The sequence below is a fragment of the Protopterus annectens genome, chromosome 3.part0, assembly GCF_019279795.1.
Source record: "Protopterus annectens isolate FY-2018-M chromosome 3.part0, PAN1.0, whole genome shotgun sequence".
NCBI lineage: Eukaryota > Metazoa > Chordata > Ceratodontiformes > Protopteridae > Protopterus > Protopterus annectens.
Window position 1 is genome coordinate 207607912 of NC_056731.1, and position 25305 is coordinate 207633216.

Below are 25305 nucleotides of genomic sequence, written 5' to 3' on the forward strand. Positions count from 1 at the left end.
TGTCCTACAATTACTTCAATTGTTCTGTAATTTAGTTTTAATATTTGTGTTCTTTCTTTGAAAAACATCAGCTCAGTTACAGATATTATAAGGGCTGCCTTAGTACCAACCACCCATTTCATTGTTTTTGTCTGTTGTTGCTTGCACTCTCTTGTGACTTTAGTAATCAAGAAAATGGCTATTAAAATATGTAATTCAGCAGGGAATAGTAGATGTCTTGTCATCGCATAGCTGGGGTGGGCTTATCATGGTAAGAATTGACCAGATGCTGCACAAGGGAGAAATCATGCTTGAGTAAGGGGCCTATGGTGTCTGACATTTAGCACAGAGGATTAAAGTTATGAGTTATTAATGAACTGCTCCCTGTAATGCAGGGTTTGATTCTATCACCATTTATTTGTCTAGTGTGTGATTCTGGGCAATTTACTTAACCAGGCAGTTAGGCAGTGCTTTGGGAAAATTTGATTCCTCAGTGGCATTCTGAACCATATACCCAGTAAGCACCTAGAATTGTAATAGTAAAACTCCTAAATCTCTAGCCTACCTATGCCTCTTGACCTATAACTTAATCACAGTGGTGATAGAACTGTGAATTGATTCAGGATCTGTGTCTTTAAACTCCATCGGCTGATTTACTGGCAATATATATATATATATATATATATATATATATTTTTTTATTAGATTCATCTGTAACTCATCTCCTATAACATGCACTGAGCTGCTCTCACTCAAGGTCTTCTATTCAAGAATCTGAGAAGCAGGAAAAGGCCTGAATAGAGCATTATGACCTGCACTGATATCGGCATACTGCATGCATTTCAAACAGTGCATTTCATTAAAAAGAGAAGAAAAACCTACACCAAGCACAGCCCCATTTGATTCACTTCATAGTAAGCTGACAGTACAAGAGATTTTATTTCCTACAAGAACCTCACAAAATCCACACAACAGTAGTTATCTAGGTTGAAGGTTTGACTAACATATGCCAATTGCAAGTACTGACCAAGTGCTGCAGCTAACCAAGAACAGGATATCCAAACACTACATGGCTAATAACTTGACTCCCCATTCATCATAGTAGCAAGTCTACCTTTAGTAACCCTGTACCTAAAAGCAATTCCCTGCTTCCTGAGTTTTTCCTTATAAAACCATGAACCATTACCCCACTCACACAAACACACACACACACACACACACACACACACACACACACACACACACACACACACACACACACACACACACACACACACACACACACACATATACATGCACACACATATACTCACACACAAACACACAGAATTTCTATTGCTAGCCTGATGGAGATGGATAACATGTGACAATGTAAAAATTCTCCCATGCTGACTGGACTGATGATCATATATTATTCAAACAATACAATGCAGTGTGTAAGAGATGCATATATATGCATATATATGCATGTACATAATATTATTAGAAGCATATATATGTATGCATATAATATCATTAGATGCATGTATATGTGTGTATATAATGGGAAAAACAGTGAAATGGAAACAACTTAAGAAAACAAAGTAGTCATCCAGCCAGCCCTTCCCAATCCCTGTTGGCATACCTTTCAAGCATTGCTATTTATTTACATAAGATATGATAACCATGCTTTTTAATGCCAGGTCCATCAATGACAAGCTTGCATTGTTTTGGACTTCCTGTGGGAGTTGACTTTAGTGTTCATCATGGAGGGCTGGCTGGATGACTACTTTGTTTTAAGTTGTTTCCATTTCACTGTTTTTCCCATTATACAGTGCAAATAGTAAGACAATTTCAATTGTTGGATACCCATCTATTTTTAGATTTAGGCATAAGCAGTCTCAGATAGATAGTGGGGCTACCAAAGGAAAAATACTAATGTCCTTAATGAAGGCCAGTATAAAAATATATATTGAGCAATCAGAAATTACTTCTCCTTATCACATGGTGAACATTGCAGTTTATAGTCTATAGCTATGTCAGGAATCCCAATGGCAACACTCAGATCTGCTCTGAGTTCCACCACAATGGCACTAAATATACAGAACCAACTGATATTGCCAACATCCTGGCAGATAGTTTCAGTGCTAACATTACCCCTCTCTCACCCCCTAAAGGGTCCATCTCTATACCAGAAGAATGCAAAGTACCTGTAATCACTGCTGCACAGGTAAAAAACACACTCTCCAAAGCCAAGAACACAGAATCCATGGGACCTGACAATATCCCAGGTTGCGTTCTGCATAAACTACAGAATGAACTGGCACCTCACCTAAGTACCATGTTCAATCATAGCCTCACCTCAGGCTTTGTGCCCACTGAATGGTGCGCAACAACAGTTATCCCACTCCACAAAGGGTGAGTTTCCACGGACCCTAGGAACTACCACCCCATCAGCCTGACGAGCCTGGTCTGCAAGGCTATGGAACGTATCATCATGGAGCTTATAAACAATGACATTGGTAATCCCCAAACTCTGGACTCTACCCAGTTTGGGTTTGTAAAAGGCAGATCATGTCTCCTAAACCTGATAGACTTGTTTGAAGCGGTCATCAAAGCCTTAGATGAGGGTAAGGTGGTTCACACAGCCTATCTAGATCTCACCAAGGCTTTCGACATCATCTGGAATTATAGATAAACTCACTAAACTAGGTATAAATCCATAATGGGAGGCCAACTGGCTCACTGACAAAACCCACACTGTGAAAGTAGCAGACTCTAAATCCAGCTTCAGACCAGTGATAAGTGGAGTACCACAGAGTTCAGTCCTGGGTCCTCTCCTGTTTGGTATCTACTTCTCTGAAGTACAGGCTAGCACAGAAGGTCTTTGGATAACAAAGTTTGCAGATGACTGCAAACTAGGAGCCATAATCAAAACTCCTAACAACATGGACATCCTACAAAAGGGCCTCACTGAGACAGATGCCTGGTGTCAAAGCCATGGCCTCAAGCTCAGTGCCAAAAAGTGCATTGTCATCTCTTTTGGTAAAAACTTTGTACCCATGAACTATCACATAGGCGATAGTCTACTTAACACCAAAAGTGTGATAAGAGACCTTGGGACACAGGTGAACAGTAGTCTATCCTTTGATAATCACATCACCACAGTAGTCAGGAAATCCTTCTACTTGGCACACCTCAGCACAAAAGGTTTCTCATCTTGTAAAAAGAGGTCATTGTTCCCCTCTACTCATCACTCTTTAGACCCATTATAAAATGCAATGCCCCTTTTGGTATGTACCTCACAAGACATCTACAACAACTGGAAAGGCAGCAGAAATACCTCACAAAGAGGATTACCGGCCTGAAACAGATGCCCTACGCAGACCGTCTCAAAAAACTCCAGCTTTACTCTGTCGCATATCGTCTACTCAGAGGCGATCTCTGCCTAACATACAAAGCTATGTCAAACCCAGAGCTGTTGGACATGCTTCACTTAAAGAAATCCCAATCACTCCAAGCTACAAGCTCTGGGGACCTAAACCTTGTCACCACAATAAACAGAACATACTAGAGGGATAGATTCCTGTCCCAGATACTTCCCATACTCTGGAACAAACTACCTATCTATATCAAACAAAGCTCCTTATTAGCACTCTTCAAGAAAAATCTTGATGATTGGATGGGAGAAAGGAAATTCACCCTGAGGATCACTTCTGTGGCTTTGCTTGACAGGGGCACAGGAAAATAATTTTCTTGGGTGGCAAAAGCCAGGGTACCGTTTGGCTAGGCTTAGATAGGCCCTAGGGCCAATAGCCTAGTACCTGCTTATGAACCTATGAACCTATGACAGAACTCAGACTGCCCTACTTTAGATAGTAAATAAACACTTACAGGTTCATAGGTATACACTAGGCTGACAACCACTGGGGTCTTTATAAGCCTAGCCATGCATCTCAAATGTATCCCACAAGGGTGTGCCTTAGAGTATATTTTAACAGCTGCATGCAAGCTAGGTAATGATTTACAGTCTGCCTCTATCCATTATAAAAATAGGTGCTAGGCCAGAGGTGAATTTCAGATTTCTCATCCACTAGTCTAAGTTATGCTTGAATAAAGTTAGGAAAGAGCTCTGCTTCACTTGAATGGGACACCTGTTCCAGCGAAGGGGAATTCTCTGAGATACAAACCTGTCCCTCCAGTATGTCCTGTTTAATAAGCAAACAAGTCTTGAATTCTCAGTGATTTTTAACACCATAATTATCACAGGATCATTATTAATCATTTTCAAGATCACAAAGGTCTTACAGCCCTTGTTCTTCTGTGTTTTCCCTCTTTCATATTGTTGCAAACTGAGTTATATCTGATATGGATTCTATTCATGACACTTGCTGAGCTGTAAACCACTTCATGCATGGTTCAGTTTTCACATTCCATTTCTTTATGGTGCATGCCCTCCCACTTGCAGATGTCATCTGAGGATGAGGTATACCAAATCACAGCTATGCCAATGATATTCAGCTTTACCTTCTTTGTATTCTGGACCATACATCTGACTTCCATTCTCACAGATAATTTGGATGCAGTCCTTGACCAGGTGAATTATAGATGACGTGGGCTAAACCCAACAATGTATAAAGCAACACTAGTGCATTTGATTAGGCCTTCACAAGTTCCATACTTCCAACCCATTTTTATGTAGGAAACAGTTTAGAGGTTTTAGGATCTGGAGGCCTTATTGCATTTGAAGTCACCATACTTACAGTCAAGGACTTGATTATACCTGTTGTGAAATCTGCAAGCTTCAGCATTAGGAATTTCTCAGGAATTACCATTTCATTCCTTGTACTAATGATAAAAACTCATTCCCATGCAAATATTTTCTCACTTAGATTATTGCAGTACTCCCTACCTTTGACTCATCTCAATCCTCCCTTATTACAAATATCTTTTTATAAATGTACAGAACCTAGTTTGTAACTTGATGGTACTGGTACTCAGAGTCCTGTACAACTTGGTTCCTGATTACATAAAGAAGCATCACCTATATATCACAAACTAACTATCATCACCTACATATTATCAAGTAACTAATAATCCATGAAAGTTCATTCAGACAAAAACTAAGGGTAAACCTTCAACTCAACAAAACATTTATTTTAGTTTATGCTTTAAATGAATAAACAACTTCTCACATCCCCTCACTTCATGGAATTTGTTACTTTACAGTATCTTACATGTTTTATATATGAAGATAGATAACTATATTATACACGTACACACATGCATGCATACACACACACGCACACACACACACACACACACACACACACACACACACACACACACACACACACACACACACACACACACACACACACACACACACACACACACACACACACACACACACTCACACACACACACATGTACATTAATTCCACGGCTGCACAATCACAGAGAAAAGAGAAGCTTATAAAAAAAAGGTTAAATCACAGAGTGTGCACATACAGAAATGACACTGGCAGTGATGTCACAGAGTGCACTCATACAGAAATGACACTGACAGTGATGTCACAGAGTGTGCGCATACAGAAATGACACTGGCAGTGATGTCACAGAGTTTACTCATACAAAAATGACACTAGCAGTGATGTCACAGAGTGTGCTCATACAGAAATGACACTGACAGTGATTTGCTATGAAAAACAGTGCTGAATTTCATCTCAGGGTGTTGCACAGAACCAGTTGTAACCACAGCTACTTTATACCTGCAGTAGGAAACCAGGTCTGTTAGACAAAGGATTCTTATTGTTACTTTAACTGCTACCCTTTTTAACCCCTGCCACCCATAACAAAATAATTTTGATTTATTTTTAATTGTATGATTTTTTTCAAACTAGTTTATTAAATATTATTCCTTTTTTATGTCTGCAAACTTATTTCAGTTCTTTGAGAAGTTTAGTTCAATTAATCAACATAGTTTATCGATTTCATTTTTAGTTTAAAATGTCATTGATTTTGCCATATGATATATGCCTGCTACTTAGATTCCTTAATGACTAAATTGAGTAAATGTTGAACATTAAGCCTAACGGTTTTACAATTTTCATCAAATGTGTGTGTGGTAAGAGAGGCCTAACCTTGAGATTTTACCTCATAAATGCAAACATAAATCTGTGTATACAGAGAAAAATACCTTTGAGGAGCTGAGCCAGAATAACTCAATAGAATAGTGGGGTATTAGTTACCCCAGACAGAGTTATACTACATATCCATGAGTGAATTTTGATTACCCATTCAGTCATCGTCTGTATTTAAAGCTTCTAGTTTTTTGCTTTGTTTGACATGCAATTGGAATCTGTTCCATAGATGGGGGATGTGTTGGGTTAATTATATATTGCAACAGTCGGTCCTATTCATGTGTTGAAGCTGGTGAAGATTGCTGGTGTGGGTTATGGTGGTACTGCATGTTTTGTGAAGGTCAAGAGGGTCTAGTAGTGTAGGCTCAATAATGGCATGTAAGGTCAAGCAAGGATCTCCTCTCAGAAGCCTGTGTGAGGGGAAGTATAGCGAAAGGGCTTTTATTCTGGCTGAATAGCTTAGCTAGCTTATTCAAGCTACTTTTGGAATCACTCTAGTTATCTAAGATGTTTGGAGGAGTACATGCTGAAGGGGGTATTACATCCATTTATAGGCAAATGATGGATATGTAGAAAGGAACCAAGACTTCCCTGAACCTAGAGGAAATGCCATTGGAAATTTACTATGCAAGTAAAATTATTTACTAACTATGACTGATACACAATGATCAAAATATAATTAATTAACTACAAAAGTACACAGGCCTGTAATCAGTGTCAGTTTTAAGATATATGTCCTTTGTGTGGTATGAACTAAAGAAGCTCTGCTCCTCAAATAAGATCACACTATAGTTTTTTAATTATGCAGCACATTATTCAAACTACTGAAAAAAGGGCAAAACTTTCAACATAACATATTAAAATAACTCTGCAAATTGAAACATTGTCTAACAAATAGCAAGCAAAAAGGAAAACCTGATGAAAAAATTAAACAAATAGCTGACTATATACAAGGAACCATGCCTATATATGGCGAACCCACCAATTAATGCAGGAGATTCCTTGGCTACAATTTAATCAGTTTGCACAAAAAAAAAAAAAAGAATACATAAACCTACCATCAATCTTTGTGGCTTGCCCCAGCAACTGTGAGTACAGAGAAGGGGAACTCATCACAAATGTTACTCTTTAAAGCAGCCAATTGGAGAGTTCACTTTTGGTAAGTGTCAGGTATTTTCCAATTAGGTGCCATGTATGATCTCAAACTCAGTGAGAGTTTTCGAAGCCATACCCTAGTCAACCATCTTCTTGGAAAGTTTTCTGACTTTGACCCTCCAAATAGTATTTCAGTGGTACACATGAAAGCTGATGTTATGACGTCTGCCATGTGTTCCTAAAAATGCAAAACTAGGTAGTGGGGGAAGAGAGGTTCGAAACCTATAAACATTATCACATTTAAAGACTCAAACTCTGAGCAAGTGATTTTTTTTGTGCAAATCCCTCTGCTAAACCGTCCTTGAGGGATAAATAACCATTATCACAAACAATGCCAAGTTTTCATAAAAATATGGCTGTTACCTGAACCTGCTAAAGTAACTGTATAAATAGAGTGCTATCTAAGGTGAAACTGTCACTCCTCTGTTTTGAAAAGAAAAGACTATAGTCCTATTGAAAATGCATGACATACTGTCATATACTAGTATATGAAAGCAGCTTTAGAATGTTCTCTGCATGTAACACCTTGTGACAGTCAAGCTAAGCTGCTGGGTATAGAAAATGTAAAGCACTAGTTAGATATTTTTGTCCAGGACCTAGTAAGTATTGAAGATGCAAATTCTCTGCACTGATATTAAGTGAACTGTCTCTGCCCCTGTACCTCCTCATAAAGTCTGGCAGTCAGTACATTCCTTACCCTTCCTTTTCACTGTCACTTAAAGGTAATCTTTCTACTTTAAGCAACAGGTAGTTCCTTAATGAAGTAACTGAACCCCAGCCCTCTGTAGGATTAATGAGCTTATAAAGATTCCAAATAGCTAGTATGTAATATTTATTGCATGCCACTGTCTAAGGTGACAGTGGCTGAATTTTGAAACTACCCAGTGCCCCAGAGGGTAAATGAATTAAACACTATGGCTTCTATCTCAGATCATGATGGCATATTATCATGGTTGCAAAGAAACAGGTAGTGTAGAGTGAAAGCCCACTCATAATGACCCCATCATGGTATATCTACCCCATTTGGTCTATGGATAAAGTGGCAGCATAGCTAGTTATCAGCATCTTTGTGCTTTGCCAAATAAAGTGATTCACTAACTTGGCATTTTTAAACCACTTGTTGGCAGATAGTGTTGGAATGTGACAGAAGATAAAGAAACATACACAGGTGCCACAAGCATTTTGACAGTAGCAGTTCTCCCCATGAATGAAGGACATAGCTATCCTCATGTGTTCAACCACACATGCATCTTAGGCTATATAGGTTAAAGATTAACGTGGGTCATTAATAGACTGTAGGAATGCAGACATATTCCCATGCATGCTTAGGGAGCTTCAGTGAAGACTAATTGTAACCTGTGTAGATATTGTTTGCTGGAAAAAGCTCCATTTTACAACTGTTGACTCTAAGGTTTGTATGTTCCTTAAAGACTGCAGGAAAACTCATAATATAGAAAATGACATTATGGGACTGTGTTTAGGATCAGGAAACCTACTCAAACAGCAAGATTCTCAGTCCTGCACCATGGAGTTCCAAGTCACTTAAAACTTTGGAGTCATCATAAACCTAATTAAAGGTTTACTGTCCAATGGAAAAATAGAGAAGATATTATAAATCTTTGTTGAGTGCGGTTAACAGAAAATCATGGAGAAGTCAGAACAGAATGAGCTGGGCTACTTGCTGCTGATTATCTCTGAAGGGCTTCAACTTAAATCAGGTGGGAAGGCCATTTCTTTTAACATGTTCCAAAACTATGTCCTTCTTATTGAATCAAACGCTTTCTCAGAATAGGCTAGATTTGTGTGGGTTAGGTCTGGCACATTCTTTAATCCATGCATGTACAAATTAAGGGTTCTGAGGTGATCAGCACTACTCCTCCCTGGGACAAACTCACTGTGGTTGGAGAGGATAAAGGATGGGTTTGCCAGTGTTACCTGGTCTGCCTACATTTTAACAACTAATTCAGAATTGTGTGTATTAACTAAATGGGTCTGTAGTGGGAAAGCATCATGGGATCTTTACCTAAATTTTGTGATTGTAGAAGTAAGTATAAGCATATGTACAAACAACTTTACTGATTCTGAGCTTCTTACACAGGTATGCCTCAAACTCTCTTCATTTATTTGTATTCACTAATGGCGTGCCCTGGGAAAATGTAAACATTAAGTGAATCTAGTAAGCAAATGATATAGTAATGACAAGATGAAATACTGAGCTGGGTATATTCAATACTGCTCTGTAGAAAGACATTAGCACCTTGTGGAATTGTCTTTTGTTAAAAAATGTACATAAAGTTATTTAATATTCACAACCATATAGCTTTTGCTCCCAGTCCCTATTAATTACTGACTCATCAGGCTTTTCTTTAAACTATCCTACTTAGCAGAGGTACTTGGGTGTCATCTTAGATCAAACGCTATTATCTCAGTAATGAACAGAATCACAGGTTGCAAAAGTCCTGAACCAGCTTAATACTCCATAGAAGATATTCCATGTACTTAGCCAAGATTAACTGAGCTTTAGCAGTAAACATTACTACTCCCAAAGGTCAGATATGCCATTCTGTTAATCGTCTCACTTTCAGATAAAAACATGCCTATCTTACAAGCAACTGAAAATAAAATCCTAAGGTCACATTGCTCAGTCAATTGAACATCTCTGTCTTTTGCAAAGTATGTCAAATGATTACTTATCCCAGCTACGGCTGCCATTCTGCTCAAAGTACTATCTATTAAAAAGAAAATTGCTGTTTACCACTAGCAAACACGGTCCCCATGAGGAATGACAGTTATGCATTCTGATGCCAAAAACTACACAAACTTAGAGAAGATCATAGGTTCATAGGTGTATACTAGGTTAACGACTACTAGGGCCCTTATAAGCTAGCTGTGCAACCTAAGCGTGACCCATAAATTTGATTTATATAGGTGGTGATTTACTGACTGCCTCTGTCCATCTGAGACACAGGAGGCAATCCAGGGGTGAACTACCGATTACCCACCATTGGTCCAAGATGTGCTTCAATAGGGACAGAGAGCAACTCTGCTTCACATGGATGAGGAGCCTGTCCCAGAGAATGGGAATTCTCTGAGAAACATATCTGTCTCTCCAACATGTCCTATTTATGTCGCAAGTGAAATTTAGGTATTTCAGTCTAGTAATTCTGATGTTGTTTGTTTTGTGGATATGCAAAAGGTTAATCAAAACAGAGTCCAATTATGCCTTGCGTGCCATGCAAACATCACCTTTCAGAAGTCTTTATGATACTGAGTAAAGAGATAGAGCTTTGAGACAATCAGAGTGGGACATTGTGTTTCCTCCCTCTATTATTTTGGTAAGGAGCATTTGTAGATGTTCCAGATGTTGCATGTGTCTGGTCAGGTACATACTGAAGGTGGCATTATACTCTATGATGGGTCAGATGATGGCTGAGCACAGTAGTATGATGAACTCTCTGGGACCTAGATGGCATGCTCTTGCATATAAGTTGAGCAACATATGATTTTCTTAATACCTTAGACACTTATTGGGCAAAGTCTAGGTAACTATCTACATGTGTTCCCAGATCCCTCAACTTTTAAGGGTATTTCATTGATGACATAATTACCAGGGATGGTAAACTTCCCATTATCTGTGAACTTGGTTTGCCAAAGGCCTTTGACATTGGCTTTGCCATCTGAGAAGTAGATGTCAAACAGTGATTGGTCTCACAGAAGGGCTCACAGAGAGGTTCCCAGTGGGAGTGTATGTTCATCAGGTTTCATCTCTGAGCCCACTGCTGTTCATACTGGTGTTGGACTACACTAGGAGGGGGCAGATCAACAAAGTTGCTATATGCAGATGATGTGACACTACAGGCAGACACTGAGAAAAAACTTCAGCAAAGGATAATGAAATAGAATGCAAAACTGATGGTACACAGAATGAAACTGAGTACAGATAAGACAGTTGTAATGGCAGTAAATGGTGGAAATCAGAAGAAGCTGAGAAATAAAATAGAAAGGAAAATAGAGGAATGGGTTAACAGCTTCAGTTATTTGGGAGGGGTGGTTAAGGAGAAGGGAAGTTTGAATGAGGAGGCCAAAGCCAGAATCAGAGGGTCTGCTGCAAACAGGCACAGAGTATCAGGAGTAGTTCATAACACCAGTGTGCCACCCAGCAACAGCCCCTAAGGCAAGACAACGTACCTAACACTTTAGTCATAGGTAACTCTATAGTCCGGCACACTGATGTACCACTCACCAGGTTGAACAAGGAGAAAATTACAGTCAGCTGCCTGTCAGGTGCCAGGATCCGCCACATAATGCATGCACTCAAGTCACTCCACAACAAGTACAAATATGACTCTGTCATTGTCCATGTTGGAGTGAATGACTTGAGACATACCTCCATGGACTACATGAAAAGAGACATGGAAGAGCTCTCGGATCATGTGACCCAGGCAGGTATGACCCTAGCCCTGAGTAGCATCTTGCCTTCGCCCAAAATGATACCACAATATAAGGACAAAATGATTGACTTCAACAATTGGCTAAGCTTCTGGTGTCATTCAAAGAGGATCCAGTATCTGACTGCCTGGGACGACGTGATTGACAGACCACGATGCTTTGCCAGAAATGGTCTACACCTGTCGACCCTGGGATTCAGGTTACTGGCTAAGGCTCTTGCCACCCCTATAGTGCCTTTTTTAGGCAAAGTTCAAAGGACAAAACCACCACCGTAACAGGTACAAGCATGCAAAATCTGAAGGTAATGCTACTCAATGCTAGAAGTCTAAACCTCGAAATGCACTCTCTCGAGGCACTCCTAAAAATGGAGAACATCGATATCTGTGCAGTAATTGTGACCTGGTTCAAGGCTCCAGACAGCACCCCTGCAATACCAGGCTACAACTCTTACCACACTTTTCGGCCACCAAACAAGGACCGAAACACTAAAGGTGGAGGAGTGTCAATATTCACCAAGGATATTCACACCACCAGGCTAGTTGCCCAACACAATGTGTCTGAAATTCTCCAAATGCCACTAGCAGTAGGTAAGACTGCAATCCAAATTGTAGCTTGGTACAGATCCCTTACCATACCCCAAGATTCTCACTACACCTTTCTAAACATACTGGAAAATATTAAGATAGAACCAAACACCCTAATACTGGGTGATTTTTAACTACCCTGCTATTAACTGGGAAAACTACTCATGTTCCAACACATTTGCCCAACGGTTCTTGGACTTCATAAATTCCACTGCCCTGGATCAACTAATCCATAGTCCCACCAGGGGCTCCAGTATCCTAGACCTGGTCATTACCAACATGGAAAATCGATGTTATACACCTATGGTCACCCCCTCGTTAGTCAGGTCTGACCATAAGCTAATCACCCTTAACATCCACATCCCACCCCCACCCCCAGTAAGAAAACCTCCATAAAAAACTTCTCCAAAGCCAACTTCATGCCACTCAAGTCAGAAGTGACAAACTTCATGACACCCATGCAGACGGGAACTGAAAGTTCAACTGCTGAATCCTACACTAAGGCACTGTACGAGCACATCCACTCATGCATGAATCGTGCCATCCCAAATAGAACCAAGATGCTCTCATCCAAAAAAAAGAAGCCAATCTGGTGGTCCCCTGCCATAAACAAACTTTACAACAAAAGGAAGAAACTGTGGCAGAAAAGAGGAAAATCCCAGGATGCAAAAAACTCCCTTACCAGCCTCAGTAAGAAACTGAGATCCCTCATAAAATCCTCCAAAGCTAGTTATGAAAATAAAACTGCCAAAGATTCCAAAGACAACCACAAGGCATTCTATAACTATGTCAAGAATCTAAATGGCAATGCTCAGATCTGCTCTGAGCTAAAACAGAATGGCATTAAATATACTGATTCCAAGGATATTGCCAATATCCTGGCAGATCGATTCAGTGCCACCTTCACCCCCTCTCACCCCCTAAATGGCCCATCTCAATACCGGAAGATTGCCAAATTCCGGTAATAACGGCCACACAGGTAAAATACGCACTCTCCAAAGCTAAGAATACAGCATCCATGGGACCAGATGACATCCCGGGCTGTGTACTATATGAACTACAATATGAACTGGCACCTCACCTAAGTGTCATGTTTAATCATAGCCTCACCTCAGGTTTTGTGCCCACTGAGTAGTGCAGAGCTACAGTTATCCCACTCCACAAGGGGGGATCCACCTTGGATCCCAGAAACTACCGTCCCATAAGTCTGACAAGCCTTATCTGCAAGGTCATGGAGCATATTATCATGGAACTTATAAACAAAGACATTGGCAACCTTCAAACACTGGACCCCACCCAGTTTGGGTTCGTGAAGGGCCGATCTTGTCTCCTGAACCTGATTGACTTTTTTGAATCAGTCTCCAGAGCCAAGGACAAGGGTAAGGTGGTCCACACAGCCTATCTAGACCTTGCCAAGGCTTTTGACACCATCCCCCACTCTGGAATCAGAGATAAACTTACTAAGCTGGGCATTAATCCCTACGTCACCCAATGGGTTGCGAACTGGCTTACTGATAGAACCCACACTGTAAAAGTAGCCGACTCCAAATCCACCTCCAAACAAGTGACAAGTGGAGTACCTCAGGGTTCAGTCCTGGGACCGCTCTTGTTTGGCATCTACTTCTCTGAAGTACAGGCCAACACTAAGGGGCTCTGGCTAACAAAGTTCACAGATGACTGCAAACTGGGAGCCATTATCAAATCCCCAAATGATGTGGATATTCTACAAAAGGGCCTTACAGAAATAGATGCTTGGTGCCAGAGCCATGGGCTCAAGCTCAATGCCAAGAAATGTATAGTTATCCCCTTTGGGAAAAAACATGTACCCATGAATTACCATATAGGTGGCAGTACACTAAACACTGAAAGTGTGATAAGAGACTTAGGGACACAGGTGGACAGTGGTCTCACCTTCGATAACCACATTGCCACAACAGTCAGGAAATTCTTCTATGTGGCACACCTCATCTTTAAGGGCTTTTCATCCAGAAAAAAGGAGGTCATTGTCCCACTGTACTATTCACTCATTAGACCCATTATAGAATACAATGCCCTCTTTGGTATGTACCTCTCAAGACATCTGCAACAACTGGAAAAGCCACAGAAATACCTCACTAAATGAATCACAGGCATAAAGCAGATGCCCTATGCTGACTGCCTTAAAAAACTCCAGCTATACTCTGTCATATATCGTCTACTCAGAGGCAATCTCTGCTTAACATACAAGGCCATGTCAGACCCAGAGCTGTTGGACATGCTACACTTAAAGAAATTCCAATCCCTCAAAGCCACACGCTCCAGGGATCTAAACCTTGTCATCACAATAAACAAAACATGCTGGAGGGATAGGTTCCTGACCCAGAGACTCCCCAGACTCTGGAATAGATTGCTAGGTTCCTGACCCAGAGACTCCCCAGACTCTGGAATAGATTGCCCATACATATCAAGCAGAGTGCCTCTTTGGCCTCATTCAAAAGGAACCTTGATGATGGGATAGGAGAAAGGAAATTCACCCCGGGGATCACGTCAGGCTCCCTGCTAGACAGGGGTCCATGGAAGTAAATAGTGTGGGAAGAAATAGCCAGGGAATTGTTATGGCTAGGCTTGTATAGGCCCTAGGGCTGATAGCCTACTACCAACCTATGAACCTATGAAAGAATGCCAAAGAAGATGAAAAGTATGGTGTACAAAACAGTGATGTGACCACTACTACTGTATGGTACAGAAACATAGGCAGTAAAAGCAGAACAGTTGAGGAAGCTAGAGATGATGGAGACAAAGTACCTGAGATGGGAGGTAGGATGCTTACTGTTGGACAGATGAAGACATGATGGCATAAGAGCAAAAGCCAAAGTAGCTACAATTGCAGAAAATGTCAAACAGAACAGATTATGGTGGTTAAGGCATGTGTTTATAAAAGCAGAAGACAATCTGTTGTAGACGATTTGTTACAGACAGGAAGAAGGTGAGAGGAAACAAGGGCATCCAGCAAAGAGGTGGATGGATTGTGTGAGAGAAGACCTATAACAGTCAGGCATGAGTCTGGAAAAAGGCTGGAGAGTGGAACTGAATAGATAAAGATGGTGATAGGTGACATGACATCCCAACCCCATGTAGAAAATGGGAAAAAGTGAGTTGAGGATGATGAACCAGGAAGTAGATACCAAAGAGGAATGGGCCTAGCACAGAGCCCTGGGGGACTCCACTGATAACTGGCCTCTTTGTAGAAGTGGTCTCACTGATTCTAACATCCTGAGTCATTTCAGTGAGCTAGCTAACTATGCAGCATGTTATAATAGTGTTTTTGTAAGTTTGCTTAAGTTTGCTTACAATGCCTGAGTGGGGTATTGTATCAAATGCATTAGCCAGGTGTAGGTAGGCAGTATGCACTGTTTCCCTCATCCATTGCTTTAGTGACATTTTCAAAGAACTCCACCAGATTCAGTAAGCATGACCTTCCTTTGACAAAGCTAAATTGGGATGAATCCTGTGTCTTGAGGTTTCCCATTTCCTTCATGAAAATTCTTTCCATGGCTTTGCAAATAAGACTAGTCAGACAAATGGATCGGTAGTTTCCAGGATCTCTTAAAGGTCCTGCCTTATGAAGGGGGATGACCATCACAGTCCTCCGTTCATGTGGCCCAAAGCCTGTTTTAAGACTATAGCTTAATAAGGAATCCAGGGGTCCTGATCAATCATATTTTAGACTACTCAGGAGGCATTCCAGGATGAGGCCATGTTCTTGGCTTTAGTGAGAGCACCCAATACATGCTACCCAGTTACAGTTAGAGGGGTTATGTTTGAGGTTATTTTTGAGGGGATAGATGGGGTGAGAGGGCTGTAAAGTTGAAACTGAAGTTGTCTGCTAACAGGTTTGCTATATCACCTAGCTCAGTGAATTTGCCATCATTAACCACCAGTTCAGCACAGTGCTGTGTGGCCTTGAGGTTTTGGACATAGCTGTGGAAGGCCTTATGGTTCTCTTTCACATCTATCTTAACCTCAAAATTGGCTTTGCATAACCTAATTAGCCCACTTACTTGCCTATTTACTTTGATGAGAAAGCTTCTATCTTTATAGGAATTACCCTTCCTGAGTTTTGCAATATTTTTTTTCTTTTGCTGCATATCATGTTTATTTTGGGATGCCACCAGACAGTTTGCTTCTGGGGCTAGTCCTGGGCTTACTTCTTGTAGACACAGCAGCCTCTATGCAGCCATTGACATAGTTGTACAGTTTCTGAGAGCAATTCAACATAGGCTGCTTTTTTTCTCTGGGTTTGGAGGGGCATTGAATTTTGACAAACCATCACTTAATAAAGGTAACTTGCTTTGGAATAGTTCCTAACTGTTATTGGTTTTAATGGGGTTTCAGATTTGATTTGGATATCAAAGGAGGCAGGTTTATGGTCAGTTCTTACTGAGGGGGATGAGACATTGGGGGTGCAGCATTCTCCTATATTTGCAATCACAAGGTCCAGACTGTTGGAGTCTCTAGTGTACATATTCACTATTTAGTCAACAGTGTTTGTATTTATGAATCCAGGAATTTCTGGGCCTGTAGATTTCAGGCCATATAGTATTCACAGTCTATAGAAGTGTAATTAAAGTATCCCATGTGAAGGGTGTTAAGTTGGATGGCAAGTGTCTCCATTAGGTCCAAATATGCATTGTAAGCATCTTGGGGCATGGAGGGTGACCTATAGCTAGCTAGGATATGGAATGGGATTTTCTCTATGGTGATCTGCACATGGAGGTACTCCAACATGCAATCCTGTTTGACTACACCACACTAGAGGTATTCTTTTTTATTGGTGTATATTGAGATGCCACCTCATTTAGCCCTTGTATGTGCAGCTACTGGTCTAAAAGTGTGGAAGGCACTGAAACCATGCACTGATGAGATAATCCCTGCCTCTTTAAGCTGTGTCTCTTGTCTCAGTAACTACCTGGATGTCCATATTCTTGAGTGTGTGGAGGGATTGGAGGGAATGTATTTTTTTTATTTAGGATCCTGGTATTGAGCAATAATACCTTGAGGTTTGGTTAAGTTGATTTTGTTATGTCAGTAGGTTGTCAGTTTGGCATTGCTTAAAAAAAGCACTATGGGGGTGGATAAAGTTTTAGCCAGTATTTGAAAACCTAGAGGGATGAGCTGCAGATCATTTTTGGCAGAGCAATGTGGTCTGTTAATCATGTCCTCCCAATATGATAAATATTGGATCCCCTTAGAATGACACCAGAAAGACAGCCAGTTGTTGAAGTCAATCACTTTTTGTTCATATTGTAACATCATCCTCAGTGATGGTAATATGTGCTCAGTGCTAGACTCATACCAGCCTAAGACACATATTCTGAAAGCTCCATAATGAAGTCCACAGGTACCCTGAATATGGAACAGAGACTCCATGCAAAAACACGAGTTTATTCAGCAAGCAAGCTGAAAGCTCCATAATGTCTCTCTTCATATAGTCCAGGAAGGTGCATCTTAGATCATTTACATCTACATGGACCATGAGAGAATCATACCGGTACCTGTGGTGTAATGACCTGAGGGCATGTGTGATTTGGCAGATTCTGGCTCCAGATAAGCAACTAACTATTATCTTCTCCTTGTTCAGACTGGTTAGAGGGGCATCAGTATGTCTTACAATGGAGTCCGCTATGATGAGAGTCCTGGCAAGTGTGTTTGCATGCCTTAGAAGCTTAGCATTTGGGGCTCCACTGAGAGTGACAGCATGTGTAGTGTTATGTATTGTTTTTTCTGATTGCCTTTGGGCTTGATGAGGCATAGCTTTGAGAACAGGTGGTCTAGGCGATCTTTGTCATTTAGGAAGATTGCTTTTAAGTACTTCAGTATACACTAGTCTATGTGTGCTGTGTGCTACATGAGGTGGGTGTTGTGTACATATTTTCGACAACCTGATGTGCACTTGTATGTGAGAGTTTAGCCTCCTGTGTCATTGTGTAATTACACCTCTCACATACTGTGTCTGATTCTTTAAGGATTAAGTGGTAGTTGGTAAACGTACGACAATTGCTACATTGTCTCAAGATACTCATATCCATCAAGCTGACTACAGAGAAGTTAGAAATTGCATATCCATACTGTCCTGTCCTTTGATTTGTGAGCTACATATGAGTGGTGCATTGTTCTTAGAAGGCTATTATGAGTGCTTTCTTGGTGTAGACTAATAAGGATGCTTTTACTGGGAAAGATTATGATAATCAGTACTAAATTTTACTAACTTTAATTTTTATACAGTACTGAATTTTACTAAATCTGTATATAGTGCCACTTGACTCCCAATTAGCTGCTCTAAGCTTGTCACTACACAAGGTATTTCTGTTATATTGCTGCTTTATTGGGTACAGTTAGTTCTATGGACTGTTCTGCAGGGAAAATTTGCTTTATAGGTGTTTGCTACTGTATAGGGCAATGTTAATCCACATAAACGAGCAGAACGTATAGCAGCACATTAAAAAAAACTGAAAGCTAACTATTGAACCCTCTGGCCAGTTAAATGACTATACTATGAGTCTTTTTTGTGTATTTCCCAACTCAGATAGACTGAGCAAACACATTCTACCACAAGATGAATAAACCCAGTACTCCTAATGTAAATCACAGAAGAAGAGCCCCACAAGTGAGATGCTACTACAAAACACTTACTTGCTGGAAACCTCTTGCTGAAGGCAATTTCAAGACAGTCTTACAACAATAACAGTGAGAGGAAGAACATTTTTTGTTTTACAAAAAAAAACATTTAGCATTCAAAGGTACTCAGATTTGCCTGAATGGCACTGGATATAAGTAAAACTCCAAGATTTTCTGAACTGGAAAATGAGCAGGAGACAATATTTAGTAAATGAGATTTACTCAAGAGCAATACCAGATTTTTGGGTGGGCAATCAATATCATGGATTAATAGAAAACACTGGGTTGGAAGAGTAAATAAATTGCTTATACAACAGTCAATAGCAATGAAGGAGGGGAGGGAAGAAATTTGAAAATTAGATTATCATAAGGTATGGAGACCAGAGACAAATTCTTATAAAACAACAATAGCGAAAGAGTGAGAGGGTTGGATAGAACAAGCAGGCTAGCTAGAAAGGCATCCAGTTAAATAAAGACATTATTGGAGCTCTTTAAGAAATTCTAGCTTAATGTATTAGTAGGGGATGGGGCAGACACAGAATGCAACTGTAAGCAGATAAATGATAAGCATAATGTAAAAACAGTGAAGCACAAACTGGAGCAGAGACAGTTCTTTCACTATTGACCATCTACTACATTTTACGGAACCAGACTATGCAGAAATTTACCAGTAAAACTGTTAATGGGAAAAATGCAATAATAAATGATTAAGGCTCATAATCAGGCATTAGTACACAGTACTGTGAATTAAACAACAAGACTATGGCCTAGCAGGGGTTCAGATGCAAACTGATGGCTTTTATAAATTAATTCTACTTGTGGAAATAGAAATACAGAATAATACATAAACACAATCTTCCCACAACTGCTATTTAAAGTACAAGATCAAGGTCTCAGAATAAACTAAACAAATGCAAACAGAGGAAACAGAGTAAGAAAGTTCAAAGTAGTATTACCACATAAGTACAAATTAAATATTCAAGCAGAATTTAAATAATTAAAATTATTTCATTCTCTTACCTTTTTTTGAAAAGCTAAATATTCATAGTTCCACACCGCTCCAAGTCTTGTATAAAAGACACTGGATGGAGTAGCTCTGTGCTGGAAATGTGTACTATTTAGACAGTCATCCAATCAAATAAAGGCAAAACTGGAGCTCTTTCAGAAACTTTAGTTCTACATGCTAGTGGGGGATGAGATAGACACCAAATGCAACTTTAAGCAGGTAAAAGATAAGCAGAATATAAAAATATATAAAAAAATATAAAAGCACTGAAGCACAAATGGGAGGGGGGGGGCAATTCTCTCAATATCGACCTTCGATTGTAGTTTAAGGCATCATACTAAGCAGAACCTTGCCAGTAGCACTGTTCATGAAAAAAAAATGCAATAATAATGACAAAGGTGCAAAAGCTGGCAGTAGTACACAGTTCTGCCACAACTGTGAATTAAACTACAGGACTATGGCTTAGCAGAGTTTGAAATACAAACAGCTTTTACAAGTAATTCAAATTGAGGAAATGGATGTGCAGAATAATGCAGAAACACAATCTTCCCACAACTGCTAATTAAAACACTAGACTAAGGTCCCAGAATAAACTAAAAAATGCAAACAGAGAAGAAACATATAAATATTACTGCACAGATCAGTATAAGTGCAACTTAAATATTTAATCAGAATTGAAATAATTAAAATAATCTAATTCTCTTTTTTTAAGCTAGTTCTATACTTCTCCAAATCTTGGATAAAAGACCAATACATTCCATCGCTGCATTATTGTATGTATTTCAGTAATAATTCATAGGTGAATATTAGTAACAGCCTGAAGGACCATTTTAAGCCTAGCCACTAACCTTAGTCAGAATCAAACCTTGTACTTTGCATTTATGAGGTGACTTTAACCATTATGCTAAACCCATCAACTTCCACATTAGCCATTGCTGAAAAAGTAAATCTAGCCTCATTGAATAATATATCCCTTCATATAACCAATTCTATCTAAAGTACCCATTGTAACTGTTTTAAGGAGAGTTGAAATGAGCCACTCTGGTCAGTTCATTTATAAATTTCTTGTAAAATAAAACAGATATTAGTTATCCTTTTGCTAGTCTACACCGTCAATTACGGTCCTTTATTAATAACCTACCAATTGCATGTTTTCTCATGCTTTTTTCCTAACTGAATGATTCTGCAACCAACTTGTGATAAAAACAAAACAAAAAAATCTTTATGTGTTATATTTTGATATGACAAAATGCTATTCTTTAATGTTTTGACTTTTTGTATGCCTTGTACTACATGCTACTATAGACTGAGGGCTAATGCATGTCTATTCATTTTACTGTCTTTGACTGTATCTCATACTGTAGCTAAAAATGTTCCTCAGACCAGTCCATCAAGCTGTTTAACTAAATAAAAGTAAAATAAAATATGTTTACAGTGTTCATTTTGGAAAGCATTGCAGATTTTGAAGGGGCACCTCCAGCATGATAGCAAGGTAGCGATACATTTCTGTGCTGAGCCCATCTAGTCTCAGGGCCTTACACTTGAAGCATCTTATGAAGTATGATTGTACTTGTGCTATGTAGAGCAAGGGTAATAGAGCTCACCGCTTTAAAGGAAGTAGCTGTAAGAGACTAGTTCCTTAAGAAGCTACATTTTCCCTTCAGGTCTAGCAGGAGAAACAGGTGGGTGGTTCAAGTGAGATGCATAAACGTGATCCCTGCTTTATGTTTTAAAATATGGTCACCTCCACCCTCTTGAATTGTTGTAATACTGGACTATTTGCCCCAGCCAATAGCTTCCAAGACTTATTTCCCTCTGGGCTTGATTTCATAGTAACCCTTTCCAGGTAAAACTGTGATTTTTCCTGTTTGAGTATTCTAATTTCTCAATACTGCAGAAATTCTTATACATCTTAAGAAACACTGTTTTTTTAGGCTTTAGAAGTCCTACATGTCTCTCAAGTGGCTGCAATGTAGACCTCACATTCCTCAATGACCTTATCTTTATTTACCATGAGGGTCACCTTTGACAGTTTGTATAACTTCCTTAGCTTCAGTTTGAAGAGCTACCATTCCATTTTTTTATTTTCTACAAATGTTGTGGTTCCCAGTATCATAACAAGAATGGACCCCATGTATGCATGAGCATTTGACCAAGATGGTTCCTTCTTCTAAATTTCCAGTCACTGTCTTGGTAAAACACTGATAGTTGGATGGTTTAGGGACCAGCATAACCATCCTTTACAAGTGAAATCCAAAGGATCAGGAGAAAAGGTGAAGGAAAGAGTTATGGCAGTGTGGTCAATGGGTTAGGCTTCTTGGCTGATATCAAATGTATGGTCACCCAAAAGAGAGAGATAGATTTACCAGAGAATAAAAAGTAGTCCAGCCTACTGAATGAATTCCCGTTAATCTTAGAATATTTGTATTGCTCTGCTGAAGCATGTAGGAAGCACCAGACATCTCCTAGGGAGAGGTTCATACATGTTCAACTGAGAATTTTCTCAGCCCTGATAAGCTTTTCTGAAATCGGAATGTCCTGTATCTAATGCAGTGCATGACAGTGAAGTAATAGGAAAGAAAGATAGCTTGTATCCTGCCTCCATAACTAGTAGCTCAATGAGAAAGTCTGTGAAAATTTTATTCTAGTCATTGTTTGAACCATAAACGAACTCTTAAGTACCTGACAATCTGGTGTGCAAAACACTTTTGTGCTTACCTTCCTTCTCCATCCTTAGCCTGCTGTATTAACTTCTGCCCTAAAATTCCTTTGCAACCACCATGCCCACCTTGGAGACTCTACTTAAGCAAAACATTCTCCTTCACTCCTGTTGTCTTATCCTTTGTCAAAATATTTGTCAATATTGTATCGTAGGAAAAATGCTATACACTTTTCAATTTCTTTAAGCATTCCTTTACAATTTTTCATTTGTATGGGGATTCCAGCCTGTAACATGAGTGAAGAGGAAATGACCACCGAATTAGAGTAAAAAGCCCATAACCTATCTTATGATTTCAAAAGTCTAAAAACACAAAATGGCTGTAGCAACAGGTAACAAAAGTTTACATATTACATCACCATATGAAGCACACTAGACAGGCCATGTTTTCCCATTGGCAGTCTTATATTGCTTACCCTTATACAATGATGACTCATCAACCTCTCTGTTTCTTTTGTCTTCAAGGACCTGTATCTTCAGGGCAGCTGTAGATGACAAGTCTAATTCTGTTGTTGGCTTCCATTCACTAATATCCATCTCCTCCATCTGTGAGTGCCATTTATCCAATGGTTCAAAGGAGTTACTATTTGCCATCCCTGATACAAACAGATGCATTGAAGGGGATTTATGTGGTAAGCTTGCTTCTCCCTCTCATCTCTAATGCTGTCATCACTGGTTGGGTTGCTTAAGTGAATGTTGTTAGGAACAGATAGAACTCCTTCAAACTTTCCAGGTCTTTGTGAGCTCTATGAGTGCTTCCCATTCTGAGGGGACTTGCACATGCTAGTAACCAGATAAAGCAGACATTAATTTGCAACATTAATATATAGGGGGTTCACCTATAAAAAATATATGCTTGCCACAGGAGATGAAAATAAATTAAGTTTCTCCTGTCATCTCATTTTAAGTTCTAGTGGGTATTTGAACATGGATTATCTGCCATCCATGTACCATAAAGAATGGATCACTGTGAATACTTTCTTTTCCTTATTGTTTCAGTTTGAAAATGACCTGTCTTTCCCTTTCATGTTTGTTGGTTTAAACTCTGTATGCCCTTTGAACTGAAAATGGATGGGAAGACCTGATATTAACATCTCTCACCTCAGGCCATTCTTTAGGCCCTGAGAGATCACATTTTTTGTGCTGCCTGTTTCACATATATAACAACTTCTGCTACATTTCCAGAATTGTTCTTTGGTGGCATCTCACAGTAGATATAATTCTAAAGCTTGAAGTCTCAAAACTTTGAACTTCAAACAGCTGAGACCAGAAGATCAAAGTTTTGAAACTTCAAAAATTAAATAAAAAAATTGTATTTCTACATTTTTGCAGGGGGCAAGCCCCCCTGCACCTCTCACACTCCCTGCTAAACAAATATGTAAACTCCAGGATTGCACTACAGTGAGGAAAATGGTAAATATCCCATTATGTGCTGTACGGTGATCTCCATTTAAAACATTCGAAGTTTCAAAACTTCGATCTTCTGGTTTTGGCAGTTTAAAGTTTTGAAACTTCAAGCTTCTGAAGGGGATCACTTGCAGGCACTGTACATTCACATAGCTTATTGGCCAAGATATTAGGTAGGGATAACAAGAAATAAGTCTTAGCTATATAGTTCTCAAGAGCTAAATTGCAATTAGCATTTTATTGCCATGTAATTGAAGGTTGTTTTAACAATCTGGTTACTTAACTTCTTAGGTTATGTAGCTTCCCTACAGTTCTATCAAGCAAGTGGTTCAAGGCAGAGTCCTGATGTGGGACACCTTCATTGTCTGAACTGGCCATTATAACAATATGCTATGAATCCCATCAAACACGTTACCCAAACAAATAAATCCCCAAGGTAAAGTAAATATTTCCTGCACCACTTCTTGAGTAAAGTTGCAGATTGTGATTTGATTATAACAACCATAATCAAATACTTTAATAAAACATTGTGCCACAATTTCAGAACTGAGCTGCTCACAAGTTCATACCTTTCTCCACCCAGCAGATCACAGTTAATTTTTTGGCATTGAGTTTGAATCCATGCCCATTACACTAGGCTTTAATAAGCTTTAGCTCTTACTGAAGTATATGACTGTCAATGGAGGGAGTTACAATAGCACAATGTTTACAGTTATCAGGGAGTTGGGCTAGCCTTAACCATCAGACTTCTGTTTTTGCATCTCAAAAGTAGATGACAAAGAGAAGGGCATCCAGAACTGCACATTTAGAGACATGTGCACTTACCAGGTTAGATAAGGAGAAAGTCATGTTCAGCTGCCTGTCCCAGTGCCAGGATTCATCAGATTATGCATGATCCCAGGCCTCTCAACAGCAAGTACCATCATGACTCTGTCATAGTGCATGTTGGAATGAATGACCTGAGACATACCTCACTGGACAATGTGAAGAGAGACATGACCGAGCTCTCCGAGTATGTGTCCAAAGTAGGTATGTCCCTAGCCTTGAGTAGCATATTACCATTTTTACAGAGCTAGCCTAACTAAATACAGGAATATATTTGCATATTTATTATGTTTGTATATATTTTCCAACCAATGGACAGGTAATAAAGTCACCCATGAATACCATGTTATGCTTATTAGATATATTTTCTATACTTCATGGTCAGCAGAGGCATGGAAAGGG